This window comes from Schistocerca gregaria, chromosome 8 (genome assembly GCF_023897955.1).
Source record: "Schistocerca gregaria isolate iqSchGreg1 chromosome 8, iqSchGreg1.2, whole genome shotgun sequence".
Taxonomy (NCBI): domain Eukaryota; kingdom Metazoa; phylum Arthropoda; class Insecta; order Orthoptera; family Acrididae; genus Schistocerca; species Schistocerca gregaria.
This window is the reverse complement of record NC_064927.1, coordinates 357,205,142-357,223,211: the sequence shown is the minus strand read 5'-3', so window position 1 is coordinate 357,223,211 and position 18,070 is coordinate 357,205,142. Positions and strand designations below refer to the sequence as shown.

The 18,070-nt window shown below is 43.0% G+C and overlaps 1 protein-coding gene across 5 annotated transcripts in view; it reads right to left on the bottom strand.

Moving 5' to 3' along the window:
- The window catches only part of LOC126284198 (aminopeptidase N-like), a 1,000,437-nt gene that overhangs the window by 509,076 nt on the left and 473,291 nt on the right, over nt 1-18,070 (bottom strand). The window lies entirely within an intron of this gene.

Below are 18,070 nucleotides of genomic sequence, written 5' to 3'. Positions count from 1 at the left end.
CCCAAATACACCGAACCAAACCCAGTGTTATTGTGTGGTTCTGCCCTCAGCCATGGGCTTGTTTCTGCAACACTAAATAAATTAAGCCATCATTTCTTTGTTTATTTTAAAAAGGTTTAAAAGTGTAATCGAACTTAACATATGTCGGCTGTAGTACACGGAAGCCAAAGTGGAAAAATGCGGAAACAGGATGGTGAATATACACAAATGCGTCACAGACACAGCATATGCGACCACCTCCTTCTCTCACCCACGAATTTCTTTCGCGGGTCGGATTAAAAAAAATACGTTGAACTTTTACTCCACATAAAGGAGAGTCCTCTCGTTGAAGCAAAAAGACATAAGTAATATTTCTGTGTCCTGTGTGAAGACGAGTGAGAAGGACCTAATTTCGTCTTTGTGGCTGGAATGATGTTGACTGAGTTTTGACTTCGCTAGTGCATCTTATTGTCTGTAATATCCTACCACTCTTGCCACTGTTCCTCCCATCCACGCCCGACCCTGTACCTCGATGGCGATGTGATAGCATCAAGGGGATGGCACATTGAATCATTGGATTATCACTACGCTCCCTCCAACCCCTCCCTCCCCTTCCCCAAGTCTCCGCTTCATTTCGCTGAATTACAATGTGGCCTGGTAATCAGTAGAATAAAACCTCCTCCCCACACCTTTGAAGGCGGAGTAAAGCGTTCTTTATCTTCTGAACTGCTTTATCTGATGGTTACAAGCGTTGAACAAATTGTAGAGCATTCAGGATGTCAGAACAGACGAGAAATCTTGAGCACACTGGAATCAGCGACAATTGATCTCTTCGATTTAGGTTCAAATGGCTCTGAGCACTATGAGACTTAACATCTGGGGTCATCAGTCCCCTAGAACTTAGAACTACTTAAACCTAACTAACCTAAGGACATCACACACATTCATACCCGACGCAGGATTCGAACTTGCGACCGTAGCAGTCGCGCGGTTCCGGACTGCAGCGCCTAGAACCTCTTGGTCACCGCGGCCGGCGTCTTCGATTTAGGGGAATAACAATAAAAATATATATCAGGTTTGTCGGACGGGTGCCCGAAATCCTCTCTGCCTCAATGCCACCTCGCTCGGTACTCAAGGTGTCATTACCAGACACTGCACCTCTGTCTTGAGACAAATCTGGAAGCTCTCCACATACTTTATTTAGCGAGGCATATTAAACATATATGGTCAAATCACCGCGTGTACATCATACTCAACAAGTTTCGGAGGATACTTCTGGTAACGCTGACTAAACCTACCTTCCCCTTTCATTCGCGAATAGCGCGTGCGACTCTTCCTGGAAAGTGCTGTCTGAAAATTTCAATAGTAAACCTCTCCGTGATGCACAACGCGCCTCTTGTACCGTCTGCCAATAGGGTCTGCTGAGAGTCTCTGTAACGCCTTCACGTCGACTAAATGACCCCGTGACGAAACGCGCGCTGCACTACGTTGGATTTCATCTATCTTTTCTATCAGTCCTGTCTAATAAGGATCCCTGACTGTGTACAGTACTCAAGGATGGGTCGAACAAGCACCTTGTAAGTCACTTCCGTCGTGAATGAATGACATGTATTCAATATTTTTCTTATGAATCTGTCTGGCGCCTTCTTTTCCTACCATTTGTATTATTTAGATATTTACTGCTAGATGTTTTATGTTACACAGTGTTTCCAGCAATTTGTTATCAATAGTGTAGTTGTACAGTAGAGGATTCATTTTCCTACCATGCCCAATGTGTTACATTTATTTCCGTTCAGGGTCAAATGCCAGAACCTTCAATCTTCTGCAGGCCATTCTGAAAATCGATATTGTCTTCTCGCATTGCTACTTTCCTATAAACAACTGCACCATCTGCGAACAGTCTTCGAGTTTACGACACGTCGTATTAGATCATTCATAAAGGCCTAGAATGTAAACAGTAGCGGTCCTATCGCACTCATCTACATCTACATCTACATGGTTACTCTGCAATTCACACGTAAGTGCCTGGCAGAGGGTTGATCGAACCATTTTCATTCTACTTATCTACCATTCCAGTTTCGAATGGCGCGTGGGAAAAAGGAACACCTAAGTCTTCCCGTTCGAGCACTTCCTTGGGTTACTCTGGAAATTACCTTTGCATCTATCGATTTTGTTCCGTTAAGGCCGACGTGATTAATTCTGTCTGTAAGTAACCGTTGTATGCATTCGTAAATGTGATCCAATACTCGGTAAGATGATCTTTTTTTTCACTAAAGACGTTGCAGGATGCTGTCAAATGCCTACCTGAAGTGAAGGAACACTGCATCAACCTGAGCGCCATTTTCTAGAGCGCTATGTATCTCATGGAGGAACAGAGCGATGTGGGTTTCGAAAGAACCCTGTTTGCGGAATCCATGATCATTTTTATAGATGAGAACTTTGTTCTCCAAAAACGTCAAAACAAGTGAACTGACGTAAAGTTCGAGGGCTCATTTGATTTTAGTCTTAGAGAGTAGGATGTGTATGGTCATCATCAACAACATATACGCCGGCCGAGCTGGCCGAGCGGTTCTAGGCGCTACAGTCTGGAACCGCGGAACCGCGGGACCGCTACGGTCGCAGGCTCGAATCCTGCTTCGGGCATGGGTGTGTGTGATGTCCTTAGGTTACTTAGGTTTAAGTAGTTCTTAGTCCTAGGGGACTGATGACCTCAGAAGTTAAGTCCCATAGTGCTCAGAGCCATTTGAACCATTTTGAACAACATATACACAACACTTCTGCATGGACACCTCACACTCATCCACATAGTAGTTATGTATCTGAAGCATCTATAAACAGAGGAACACAGTGACAAGCTATCGCCAGTTGAGCGTTGATAAGACAAGAAGCTAGAATGTTCTACACTGACTCCTTATACAGTAATGAGTATAACAACAGAGTTGTACATTATATCACCGTAGAATGCAGAAGAAGCAGGAAGATAGGTGTTTAACTACCACACGATGTCAAAGACATGTGAGACAGAGTATTAGCATCGCAAGGAGAGGGACGATACAGGATATTAACCGCGGTCTCTTTCGAGAAATGTCCCCTCCACTTACCTAAAGCGAGCCATATAACTGGCTGAACATATTCATTAGGTATTAATGGGGCCATGTGAGCCAATGCTACTTTACGACAAAACCAGGCAGTAAGAAATTCACAGAAAGCTGACAGGACAATTTGAGAACCAAAAAAACGGTAAAAATGCAAAAGGTTTACAATTAGTACGAGGTGTGTTAATTAAGTAATGCAACACTTTTTCTCTGGAACGAGGTTGATTCTAGTCAGGACTCCAAACACCATATTATTCCCCACTCTTTTGTCTACAAAATCCCTTTTCCAACACAATCTCCGTTCAGTGTGACGGCTTTACGTCACGTTACTGGGAGGGCCTGTATGCTAGGATGGTACACTCTACAGGAACACATCTTTGAATACCCCAAGTGGTGGAGAGTGTACCTGCACTACCAACAGGGACGTCCAGTTGTGCAGTGATGTGTTTGATTGTGATCGTTGATCACCTCGAATGAGTGTGTCTGCGCGTTCCAACATTGCAAGAGTCACAGCTGTATATGAGAGGCCGACATGCACGAGATCGGAAAGGTTTGTGCGATCTTGTTGCAATCACCACAGACGCCTCGCCCAAAGGCTCACCGTGTTTTTGTTCACTGCCAGATCTTCGTAGACATTATGCAAGGGCCTATAAATATCTACAATTCTGTGTTTTTCCACCAGTAGAAACCTAATGACAATTCTCAGCTTGGAACGCACATCCGTTACGGACGCCATTTTGAAGGCTACATATAGGGTCAACACTTATCGGAACTTCATGAAACTATAGGGGCTCAAGCGGGAATGTTCCACGATGGCCCATAACAAGTTCCACAGTCTTTTCAACCAAAACTGACAAAGAAAAAAATTGCATTGCATTACTTATTGAACCCCTTCATATATACAAAAAGTACATCGTTACAGTGCAAGACTGTAAACTGTTGCAAGAAAATCCTGTAGCGAATTAAAGGGACTGTTTTACAACATATTCTTTCAACTTACATTAGAAAATATTAGGTGCATCCCCCAAATTTTTCTTCTGCTCGAAGCTAATTTAAAAATAAAGCTGCAGGTTGCACCATACTTGCTGTACAATGGCTAAAGAACTGTAAACAGTGAGGGATAGTTTTTGTGTTTGGTGTTCCCGAAGTGAATGTAGCATTTCCTTTTGAATGAGTCTATGTTATTAACCACAAATGCTATGAGGAAGTATATGTACAGTGATTGCAGAGTCAGAACTCGGAGGCACTTGAAAAATTTCCAGTACGAAGTTCACAAATGGACACTGCAGATTATTCTGACAGCCCTTCTTTGCGCTCAGAATGGTTTTTTGAATGCATATACTTGCACCAACCCCAAAATATGATATTATAAGATAGGAGAGAAAGAAAGTATGCAAAGTAAACAACTTTGGCGCTTCAGTGTCAGTGACAGTGAAGACTGATCTTGCGGTAAAGAGAGCAGTACTTATTGTCTGTTCATGGTCCTGGACATGGTACTTCCAAAGGAGCTTTTCATCTACCACCTGTTATAAGGATTTGTCGTTAATGATTATATATCGCCTTTTTACCACATTTCGCTTTCATGAGTGTCCTGTATAAGAAACTACGCGTATTGTGTTTCCTTGCAGTTAATCTTCAATCTGTTTCCCGCAAGCCGTGACTTAATATTACCCACGAACCTGTTTTCTACATCGGATCTATTACTTTCCACATCATGCTCAATGTCAGTGTCATTAGTAAAATGGCTCTGAGCACTATGCGACTTAACTTCTGAGGTCATCAGTCGCCTAGAACTTAGAACTAATTAAACCTATCTAACCTAAGGACATCACATACATCCATGCCCGAGGCAGGATTCGGACCTGCGACCGGAGCGGTCGCTCGGTTCCAGACTGTAGCGCCTAGAACCGCACGGCCCCTCCGGTCGGCAGTGTCATTAGTTGATTTCGGAATTTTTGATCACCGGTTCGAAAATGGTTCAAATGGCTCTGAGCACTATGGGACTTAACTTCTGAGGTCATCAGTCGCCTAGAACTTAGAAATAATTAAACCTATCTAACCTAAGGACATCACACACATCCATGCCCGAGGCAGGATTCGAACTTGCGACCGTAGCAGTCGCGCGGTTCCGGACTGAGCGCCTAGAACCGCTAGACCACCACGTGATCACCGGTCATCATTGATAAATGTGAGGGACGTTTCGAAAGTATGTTCCGTCATGGTTTTTACACTGAAAATTACACGCAAAAACGAATACACCATGGCACAATGAACTATACACCTTGCACTATTTTTCGACATAGTCGCCATATACATTGAAACATCTGTCGTACTGTGCAGTCTCTTTGAAGGAATCACTCTAATAAAACTCAGTGTCATGCGATGCAAGGAATGTCACAGCCTGTTGCACCTCAGCGATGGTTTGTAATTGAAGTCGGGAGAGCACGTGTTTCAATGAAGGGAACAGGTGAAAGTCCGGTGGTTCAAGATTGGGGCTGCAGGCCGGGTGATCGAAACAGGGTCATACTAGTCGCTTTGGATGAGAGGGATTGGACCACTCGGCCTTCTGCCCCGATCTTGCCCCAATGGAAATTTACCTGTTCCCTGCACTGAAAGCTGCACTCTCGGGACGTCACTTCGAAAGCAATGCTGAGATGGAGCAGGGTGAGCGACAGTTCCTTGCACGACAGGACAGATTTACCAGAGTAGTTTCTTCAAACTGACAGCAGGCCACGACAAATGACTTAATTTTGGTGGCGACTATGTCGAAAAATAGTTAAAGGCGTGTAGTTCGTGATGCCATGGTGTATCTGTTCTTGGGAATAAAGTTTCCGTGTTAACAAAAAGGATGAAACTTGCTTTCGGAATGCCCTCTCGCATTAAGAAAAGCAATGGAACCATAACATATCCCCCTTCCTACGCTTTAGGTATGGAATGAAAATGTATTCAGCTTTTCTCCTAAGTCATCATAAAAAGAACACGGAACTGGATTCGCCATTGTTTGAGGAGGGACTGTTTATTGAAGGAAGGAACGAAAGGAATGTCCTCAAATGTGTGTGAAATCTTATGGGACTTAACTGCTAGGGTCATCAGTCCCTAAGCTTACACACTACTTAACTATATTATCCTAAGGACAAACACAGACACCAATGCCCGAGGGAGGACTCGAACCTCCGCCGGGACCAGCCGCACAGTCCATGACTAATCCCGCGCGAAAAAAAAAAAAAAGGTTCAAATGGCTCTGAGCACTATTGGACTTAACATCTATGGTCATCAGTCCCCTAGAACTTAGAACTACTTAAAACCTAACTAACCTAAGCACATCACACAACACCCAGTCATCACGGCGATCAAAAGGAATGGTGGAGGGAAAAAGGGGAAGAGGAGAAAGAAGATACCAAATGCTGGACAATATCAAAGGACGAAATATTCAGAAACAAAAATGTAAATGTCTTGTGACTAGAGCCTCCCATCGGGTAGACCGTTCGCCGAGTGCAAGTCTTTCGATTTGACGCCACTTCGGCGACTTGCGCGTCGATTGGGATGAAATGATGATGGTTAGGACAACACAACACCCAGTCCCTGAGCGAGAAAATCTCCAACCCAGCTGGGAATCGTACCCGGGCCCGTGGGATTGAAATTCTGTCGCGCTCACCACTGAGCTACCGGGGGCGAACTATTGAGAAATGAAAAGACTGGCTATGAACAGACGAAAGTGGAAGAGGCTTAACGCATGACAAGACCTGCTGTAAAGCAGAATACCATACTATTACTCTCCTAATTCAGTGGCTTTCCATGCCATGTCACGCACTGTCAAATACTTTTTTTTAAAAAATAAAGGTAAAAGACTCACCGTCCTTGGGAGATACACCACGGCGCCAGTTCGACAAGTTTCTAAGATAGAGCTATAACTAGGTATTAAATGGCACCTTCCTCACATTTTTAAGCATCTTTATTAGCAGTAAAATTTCCAGGCCATGTATCCGAATTTACCCTTTTATTTGTTAGAGCCAAACCCTCAGGCGCGTAATTACTGAACAAATGAAGCAGCTAATTAAATTTGGTTATGGTCAACGTAATACGTATTCATCCGTTGATAACAAGTGAGAAATGCGCGCAGCTGTTGCGGCCTTCCATCTTCCCAGAATACGGGGGACGACGGAAGCCATTACTGAAGCAAAACGGTGGCTGCTATGACGCCTGGAAGGGGCGTGATAACGCGAGACGAATGGCGGGATGTGCACAGGAATTCGTGCCGCCTGAGCATACATCAACGGAAGACATACGGGGGTCCCTCCTGTCCTCACGACACGGCCCGAGGGCAGTTGTTTGCCACGTAACATTTGCTTACAGCCTCCACTAACTATGCTCGAATAACACTTAGTGTTAAAAAAAGCTCTTCCATTACGACGCTTAGCACTGAGGTAATAAATGTGATGGAATATCGATTTACACAAATACGGATGACGATGGAATTGCGTACGCAAGGTATAAAAGGGAAATGCATTATCGGAGCTATCGTTTGTATTCAGGTGAGTCAAGTAAAAGGGTTGTCAACGTGATTTCGGCTGCATGACGGGAATTAACAGACTTTGAACGTGGAATGGAAGTTGCAGCTAGATGCGTGGGGCATTCCGTCACTGAAATCGTTAGGAAATTCAATATTCTGAGAGCAGCAGTATCAAGAGTTACTATTACTGTCACTGACGCAGAATGCACGCGAATACAGTGTGTTCAGAGCGACTCTCTTCTGTGGTAGGCGATGGTGCAAAGCTAGGAGTGCCGCGCGGGATTAGCCGAGCGGTCTAGGGGGCGCTGCAGTCATGGACTGTGAGGGTGGTCCCGGCGGAGGTTCGAGTCCTCCCTCGGGCATGGCTGTTTGTGTTTGTCCTTACGATAATTTTGGTTAAGTAGTGTGTGAGTTTAGGGACTGATGACCTTAGCAGTTAAGTCCCATAAGGTTTCACACACATTTGACCATTTGCAAAACTGTGAGCGAATACCTGTTTGTGTTGGCAGGCTTCGTATAAACTCTGTGTCCGGGAGTATTGTTAGGTGCTGTAGACCAACACATCTGACAATAGGAAGCCGACTCACTGTCCAAGTGAAGCTGGTTTTCGGGTGAGTGCTGTTCAGAAAATTCTGGAGTTTTTGCAGTTTTTCCCTGTTTGGCCGCACGACAAACATTTCACCTATATGGCGGAGTCAGCAAGATGGATTCAGTTCCCAAGTATCTAATGGTTTTCATTGGAAAAGCTACATTTAAAAAATGCCAGCTGATACTGATGAAAAAAGTGAACTCATAGCAGCCCAACAGCATACTTAAAAAGTCTACTGTATTTTTTGAATAAGTCAACTGTTAGCGTACAGTCTTAAGACGAAAAGAAAAGACGCAATACGAAGGAATCATCCTGATGGGGCGGAAATCGGTAAATGTGTTGTACATGCAGAGACAAACAAATGATTACAATCTCTAAAATATTGGATAATTTATTTAAGAGAAAAAACTTCAGAAATTAAGCCCGTCCATAAAGCTTTGGCCCAGCTGATAGAATTGTTGGGTGTCCTCCTGATGGATATCGTGACGTTCTCAGCTCGGGAGTGTCCCGGCTACCTTGCTGGCCAAGGTAGAGTTTAGCAACCACGGAGACAAGCAGTAGAAACTCTCACGAATTGAGAATGGCCATTATCTTCTACATCTACGTGTTTACTGCGCAAATCACACTTAAACGCCTAGTAGAGGGTTCTTCGATCCATCTTCGTACTAATTCTCTATTATTCCATTCTAGAACAGCGCGAGGAAAAAAGGAACACCTACATCATTCCGTGCGAGCTCTGACTCCACTTATTTTATTATGATGATAATTTCTCCCTGTGTAGGTAGCCCTCAACAAAATATTTTCACATTGGGTGGAGAAAGTGGGTGACAGAGGGTTCGTGAGAAGATCCCGCCGCAACGAAAAAAAAAAGCCTTCGTTTTAATGATGTCCACTCAAAATTCCGTACCACGTCCGTGACACTCTCTCCCCTGTTTCTCGATAGTATTAAGTGTGCTGCCCATCTTTGAACTTTCTCGATTTACTCCGTTGATCCTCTCAGGTAATGGTCTCACACCGCGCAGCTCTTCTTCAAAAGAGAAAGTGCAAGCGTGGTGTAGGCAGTCTCTTTAACAGTTCAATTACACTTGCTAATTGTTCTGCCAATACAATTCTCTCTTTGATTCGCCTTCCCTGTAGCATTTTCTAGGTGTTCTTACCAATTTAAGTTGTTCGTGATTGAAATTCCTAGATATTTTGTTGAATTTACGGCCTTTATATTTGACTGATTTAGCGTGTAACCGAAGTTTAACCATTTAGCACTCATGTGGATAACCCCAGACTTTTCTCTCTTCCCGAGCACGGGATCCAGGGTTCGATTCCTGGCGGGGCCAGGGATTTTCACCTGCCTTGAGATGACTGGTTGTTTTCGTTGTCCTCATTATTTCATCATCGTTCATGAAAGTGAGGCGATTGGATTCAGCAAAGTTTGGGAATTTGTACGGGCGCCGATAACCGTGCAGTTGAGTGACCCACAAACCAAACATCATCACACGTTTCATTATTTAGGGCCAACTGCGAATTTTTGCACTATATATGCATCTTATCTAAATCTTTTTGCAATTGAATTTGGTCTTCTAATGATTTTCTAGATGATAAATGACAGCATCATCTGCAAATAATCTAAAACGGTTGCTCAGTTTATCTCCTAAATCGTTTATATAGCTAAGGAATATCAAAGGCCCTGTAACACTACTTTGGGAAACGACAGAAATTGCTTTTGTTTTACTGGATAACTTTCCGTCAGTTATTACGAACTGAGACCTCACTGACAGGAAATTACGAATCCAGTCGCATAACAGACGATATTCCATAGGCATGCAATTTGATGGTTCAAATGGCTCTGAGCACTATGGGACTCAACTGCTGTGGTCATTAGTCCCCTAGAACTTAAAACTACTTAAACCTAACTAACCTAAGGACATCACACACATCCATGCCCGAGGCAGGATTCGAACCTGCGACCGTAGCAGTCGCACGGTTCCGGACTGCGCGCCTAGAACCGCGAGACCACCGAGACCAGCTGCAATTTGATAACAAGGTTCTTGTGAGCTACGGTGTGAAAAGCCTTCTGGAAATCTAGAAATACGAAATCAATCTGAAATGCCGGCACGGTAACTCTGCGTGTTCGATCAGACGGCAGCGTGCTCTCTGTAATGAAAAAACTCAGTCAAGGAATCAACGATCAATCTGAACGGATTTATTGTGACGTCCGCCCAGACCAAACGCAACGAACTCTATGGGAAAAAAGAGGGGCAGCTATCCTGTGTAATAAAAAACTGTGTCAATGGATCTACGATGATCTTAACAAAGCGCTGTGGGACGTCTGCCCCGGACAAATACAACGACCAGTAACGAACAAAATCGGATAAAAAAAGAGGTAATTCATTTTGTTCGAATACAATATATGTTTCAAAATCCTGCTGCATGAAGACATTAATGATATCGACCAACAATTTAGTGGATTACTCCTATTGCCTCTCTTGAATAATGGTGTGACCTATGAAACTTTTCAATCTTTGGGTGCAGGTCTTTCGTCGAAAGAGCGGTTGTATACGATTGTTAAGTTCAGAGCTATTAGATCGGCGTACTCCGAAAGGAAGCTAACTGGTATAACAGGTGGACTAGAAGACTTGCTTTTATTAAGTGATTTGGGTTGTTTTACTAATCTGAGAATATCCACCCCTAAGTTACTCATGTTGGCAGCTGTTCTTGATTCAAATTCTGGAATAAATGCTTCGTCTCCTTTGGTGAAAGAGTTTCGGAAGCCTGTGTTTAGGAACTCTGCTTTAGCAGTATTCAAAAATAGTTCACATGGCTCTGAGCACTATGTAACTTAACTTCTGAGGTCATTAGTCCCCTAGAACTTAGAACTACTTAAACCTAACTAACCTAAGGGCATCACACACATCCATGCCCGAGGCAGGATTCGAACCTGCGACCGTAGCGGTCGCGCGGTTCCAGACTGTAGCTCCTAGAACCTCTCGGCCACCCATGCCGGCTTTAGCAGTGTTGTCATCGATAGTATTTACATTGCTGTCCTGGAGGGAAGGCAATGATTGTGTCGTGCCTCTAGCATACTTTACATACGACCAGAACCACTTTGGATTCCCTACCAGATTTCTAGACAAAGTTTCGTTGTGGAAACTACGAGTATTATAAGCATGTCACATCGAAGTCGAGCTTCTGTGAAAGATCGCCAATCTCGTAGATTTTGAGTTCGTTTAAATTTGGCATTCTTTTTTTGTTGTTTCTACAACTGTGTACTGACGTGTTGTATTCCATGGAGGATCTGCTTCGTCGTTTGTTAATTTATTTGACATAAATCTCTCAGTTGCTGTCGATACTAATCCCGTGAATTCAAATCACATCTGGTCTACTCTTAAATTGGTAATTTAGAGGGAATGGAGATCCTCTCTCAGAAAGGCGTCAAGCGAATTTTTATCTGCTTTTTTGAACATATATATTTCATTTAGCGTTGGTGGATTTTGGAATTAGGGTATTCATTCCCGATACGACAACCGTATGTTCATTAACCCCTCTATCCGTTTTAATGCTCTTTAGGAGCTCAGAATTATTTGTTGCTAAAAGGTCAAGCGTGCTTTCAAAACTTTTTACTATTCGAATGGGCTCATGAAGTAATTGCTCCATGTCAGTTCCAGAGATTGTGTTTATTAAAATTTCGAATTTAAACATATGGAGAGTAAATTGAAATCAGAACCACTTATGATTGTTTGAGTCCGGTACATGTTTGAAAGTAGACTCAAGTTTTCTTTAAACCTTTCATATCATCTGAGTTCGGAGGTCAGTAAAAGGAGCGGTTGGTAAAAAGAGCCAATTGTTTTTTATTTGCTTGCCAAGTATGACCTGTATCTACGCTAACTCACGGGAACTTCAATTTCGATGCAAGATAACCTACTTCTAACAGCAAAAAACACGCCACCGCCAACTGTATTTGGCCCATCCTTTCTGAACACTGTTAGGTCTTTGGCAAAAGTTTCGGTTTAACATAACTCCGGCTTTAGTCAGCTTTCGGTGCTTATAACAATTTCAGCATCACTGCCTCCTATTAACGCTAGGAGTTCTGATATTTTCACATCACAGGTATGACAGTTTGTGACTGCTATGCCGATGGTTCCTAGTTCTAATTTCTTCCTGTGTTCGATTAGCACAGTTTGAGACTGAAGGGCCGGCCGGCGTGGCCGAGCGGTTCTAGGCGCTTCAGTTTGGAACCGCGAGACCGCTACGGTCGCAGGTTAGAATCCTGCCTCGGACATGGATGTGTGTGATGTTCTTAGGTTAGTTAGGTTTAAGTAGTTCGAAGTTCTAGGGGACTGATGACCTCAGATGTTAAGTCCCATAGTGCTCAGAGCCATTTGAACCATTTGATTTGAGACTGAAGGCTTTTTTTTTTTTTTGTTTCACTGAGACCATCTAACGTAAAACATCCACCGAGTCCACGCCACACAACCCCGACTATCCATGTAGCCGCCTCCTGGGTGTAATGGACTCTGACCTATATAGTGGAACCCGAAACCCACTACCCTATGCGCAAGTCTAAGAATCTGCAGCCCACACGGTCGCAGAACCGTCTGAGCCTCTGACTCAGACCCTCCATTCGGCTCGATGCGAGAAATTTGCAAACGGTCCTGTCGACTATGCTTCAGATGATGAGCTCTGTTTTCATCTCAATAGCAGGACTGGCAATCTTTACCACTTCTGACAGCCACTAGAAACTAGAGAGGAACTCTTCTGATCGAAAGCGACACACTTAATTGGTACCAACGTCATCCACCACCTGCAGTTGGCGGTACCCTGTGCTCTTCACCGTATGTAGAAAGACTCGTTTCACACCTGGCACGCAAATGGATTGCACACTGGCTTTTTCGCCCTCCTGGCAGCCATGTCCGTAAGGGGCTTTATAAAGCGCCTAACATTAGTGCTTCCAAACACAAATAAGCTCACCCTCTGTGACTCCCCAGATCTTTCAGGCTGGGAGATTTCCTTTAAAACAGGACAAGCGATTGTATCTGGCCAGGGACACTGTCAGCCACAGACAGCACCCGCAACCTATTTGTCTAATTAACCAGTCAGGCCTTGCGTTCAGCCTACCACGCCCCTGAGCTAATTCCCATTCGACCACGGGTGAGGGGTCATTTTCAAAGCGAGTAGTAACTGGACTGGCGACTGATGCGGACAGATCTTCAGACTCATGGGTCGTGCTGGACGTCCGTTGCTGAAATGTTATTGAAATGTAAGTCCAGGATCGCTTGTCAACAATACGGGGCGTAGAATGTCGTCGACGTACTGTAAGAGTGCTGTGGATGACAACCAAAGGGGTTCTGCTATGAACAGCAACGGCGCCCCAGACAAATCTCCTGGTTGTCGGACTGTATGATGGATAACAGTCAGGTTGGTACCACACCACAGCCTGGGGGGGTCTACAGACACTTCTTCCCTGATCACCGGAGCTCAGTTCCAAGTAAGACTCATCGCTGATGACAGTCAATAAGATTCCAGTCCGAAGACGTGTCCGGAGACGTCACAGGCAGCTGTGGTATACCATCGTGATTGTCGTCCGCGATACGGGCCAACGAACAGGAGTGTTGGTCTGGGGTGATACTTCCTTTCATAGCAGGACCGCTTTGGTTGACAGCCGTAGCACCCTTGCAGGACTGCGGCACGTCGACGATATTCTACGTCCCGTTTTGTTGCCCTTCGTGGCAAGTCCTCCTGGGCTTACATTTCAGCAAGATAATTCACTCTTGCGCACTGCCAGAGTTCCTACAGCTTGTCTTCGTGCTTGCCAAACCCAGCAAGATCGTCGAATATCCCTCCACTTGAGAACGTTTGGAGCGTTATGGGGAGGGCCCTCCAACCAGTTTGCCGATCTAACGGGCCGATTGAACAGAATTTGGTAAGATATCTCTCAGGAGAACATCCAACATTTCTGTCGATCAATGCAATGCTGAAAAACTGGTTATAAAATGGCTAGAGAAGGACCAATGTGTTACGGACTTCCTCAATTTTTTAAGCTCTTTTTTTTAATAAGTGACCCAGTCTGTGCGAAATTGGAATAATTTATTTGTCTTTGCATGCACATCACACTTATCGATTTCAAATGGTTCAAATGGCTCTAAGCACTGTGGGACTTAACATCTTAGGTCAGTCTCCTCGACTTAGAACTACTTGAACCTAAGTAATCTAAGGACGTCACACACATCCATGCCCGAGGCCGGATTCGAACCTGCGACTATAGCAGCCGCGTGGTTCCAGACTGAAGCGCCTAGAACCGTTCGGTCACAGCGGCTGGCATCTATCGATTCCCGACCAATTCAGATAATTCCTTCGTGTTGCATCTTTCTTTCTTCTTCCAACAAGAAGCTTCAGCTTCTTCAATAATCGACGAGCTAAAACTAAAACGTACATTGGAGAATTAATTCCGTTCACTATAGGTCTCAGCGACTATTCCTCTTCGTGAAACTTTGGCAGACGGCAATTTCTGAATGAAAGTGGCGTCAGACTCATGATAACAGAGTTATCCCCTCTGGAATCTGACAAGATACCACAGAACGAGCTCCTACGACTACGGTCGCGTCTTTGTGGCTACCCGCTGTCACGGAAGTAAACACTCAGTCAGCTATGAATATAAACAACTACAAGACAAGAACCGAGGTGGCAGAACAACAATATTATTCCGGAATCTCTCCCTATTTCAGTATCTTCTTTCAGTATTTAACTAATGACAGCGTCCCATGAGTAGAAGCCTGAATATTTTTAATCTGTAATTCCATTTTTCTAGTAAAACGCCGGAGAATTGCCTCGCAACACCGTCTTTAGTTAGTGTAGATAGTTCTCAGTCATTCAGAGACAAGAGTGGAATCCTGAAGAAGATCTCGGCAGAGAAATCGACACGTCGAGAGTCGAAGAGGCTTAAACAGTATTGTGACGCTGCCTAACATCTCAGAATATTTTATTATTACAAACAAGCGGTATTTGCAAGTTAATGGATGCATAAAACAGATTAAAGTACACAGAAAAGATGAAGAAGTATTACTCCTGCGCTTCAGTCGTGAACAATGGCCGGGAAGGACGACTGTTTTTAACCTTCATGTGAGCTCTAATCTCTCTTATTTTTATATCGATTGTCTTTCCACAACATACCGGATATGTAGGAGGAAGCTGCTTCTTGCCCTGTGCCCATGGCACCAGTAATTTTAAACATCTTTAATTCCCAATCGCTCTCTGTGTCATTGTGAACTTATAGGTCTTTTCATCTACGTATGAAATTTTATTGTGTAAATTACAGTAGTTAAAAAAAGGCACCTTTCACATTCTGCATCTGAATATTTTATATTATTTGTGAAACCGTGTTCGTTTCTCCTTTTTAATAAGACATACTCAGTGTATGTCCTGGAATATGACCGATTTTAACTTTTTACATATTGGTTATAGATTTTAAAAAAGTCCACGGACGTTTTTCCTAATGGAATGAAAACGTACTTACAATAAGGCACCTGTTTCAGTTATTTGAAAATCATGCAGTTTTTCCTCATGCCGAAAACCGGTTGAAAGCCTTCGCCATTTCGTGTTGTCGCTATTGTTTCGTAACATAACATTTCAACTGAATTAGACGCTGTACCCAAAGTACGTTTTCACCTTATTATTAAAAAAAATCAGTGAACTGTTTGTAGAGCTATAACCAATACGTAACAACGAAACGGTTAGGTAATATTCCAGACACCCATTGAAAATGTTTCGTCAACAAGGCGAAAAGCATTTCGGAGCATAAGCGAAATTAAAAAAATCGTGTGCAGGATACAAAAAGATGTTTTCTTGTAAATGACACAACAAGAAACTTGTGTTCTTATCCTTCTCAGGGGCATCATCTTTGGAGAAGTACGACATTCACCCATACAGGAAGTTTACTATCTTTGGATCAATTGCCGTTGACCACAACTAACCATAAATAAAGAATTTTATGACACATTATTGCCGTCCTTTCGTTTGAGCGAAAAACGCTCAACGCAGCTGCTTTAGAAAATCATATAAACAAATCGCTTCTGCAAGCCATGCTGACATAATTGACATTAATGTGTGACTCTTACCAAAGAAATTAAATAAAATTCTGATGAAGGAACAGTGCTAAAATGGATGCTGATTCAAAATATTTCTTTCTTGTAAAGTAGTCTCTGTATGTGAGGCGACTGATTTATTGACTCATTTCGATTGCGAATCATCATCAGAAAAATCTGGAAAGGTTACAGAGAGTACAAGAGTAGCGTAGCGCGCAAGAGCCGCATACTATTAAATGGGATAAAAAAACCATTGCACCAGTATGGAGTGCATGTTACACATTTCAGGAGGTTACTGCCTTGTACAAGGCATTACAAAGCGTCGAAAGTAACAAAATGATCTCCAGGTGCCACTGGTAGCAACATATCAAAGTGTTAAACATGAATATAAATGTTGATTAGATATTCACGTAAATCGTAAAAAGTTATGAAAATGTTATGTTACAATTCATATTTTTTTTTATTACACGTCGTGAAAGCAAAGAGTGTTTCTGAAAACGTGGTCATGTACAGAGATGGTGAAAGGGAAAGGAGAAGGGTGGGGGGGGGGGGGGTGGGAGTGGAACGTAAAATTCCATTTATATCTATGTGGTCTCTATGCTAGGACGAAAAATATTTTCCCTACTTTCGTACATTGGACAACAGCTTACAGAGCGCATCTCAAAAAGGGATGTACGGCTGCTCTTTGTTGAATCACTAGCGTGTACATTGCCCCAGTGGATCTCACAGTCGAATGTAAACTTCCATTATGTGGAAAGCGCTTTTGACCTGTCCACATAACATACAACAGCTAGTGTCCATTATTTTTCATTTGTGGCGGCCATATTAGGTGTTTAAACAGCGAAGGGCAGCTGCCGTGGAACGGCTGCCAGGGCTACTTGCAGGCTGAAAATTTAACTGCTCTGACCGTATCCTATTTTTTATATATAAAACGTGTGTTTCCAATTTTTCTCTGTGCGTTTCTGTGAATTTCTATTGTAATACTGGTAACAGTTTTCAAATCTCATTTCTGTGTGACTCTACCCTCACAAAGTAAGCTGTTTAACGCCGTTCACGCAGTTTTATATTATTAATTTGTATACACATTTGATTGTGGTTTTAGTGAATCATGAATACAATTACGAACAGCCACCTGCTGCTAATACTAATTCCCACATGTGCTCGTGATTAACAGTATGAAAAAACTAAATTGTGGTTTCGTAATAAATGTGTAGCCGTTTACAGGCGCCAATGCACAAAATAAAAATTGTCGCTACCAGCCAATGAACATTCGTTTTCGTTTAATGTGCACTCTTTGGTATTAATGGTCAATTTAATTTTAGTAGCTCTTTCAGTATTACTGTTGGTAGCACTGGGAGAGTGTAATTGTATCTGCAAATCTGCTGCATGTGGGTTCCTTCACGAACCGAATCTGAACGGAATATCATAATTATAGATATTTGTACGACATAATGACTACCCAGTGGATGAAACTGTAAAGCTGAAGTCCTGCTAACACGTTATTCTCATGAACCAACCGTATTCCACACGGTGATAATCTTGCTCCTCTCCTGTGGTTTTCTGATAGAACTGTACCAATAAGGTCCATGCTGTAAAAAGCACTCTTCGAAAATTCTCACTCAATTTAAGATAAAACAACCAGAACCCCATGTCATCAACTGTTTCTACAAAGTGCACAATTCATGAAATGAAATGGAAATGTAACTTTCTGATTTCCAGATTTATTTATTTATTTATCAAGCGAAACGTATTGCAAAGCTATAGGTTATTAAAACGTAACACAAGTAATAACTGATGGTAATAATAACGAAAGTGTCACAAAATT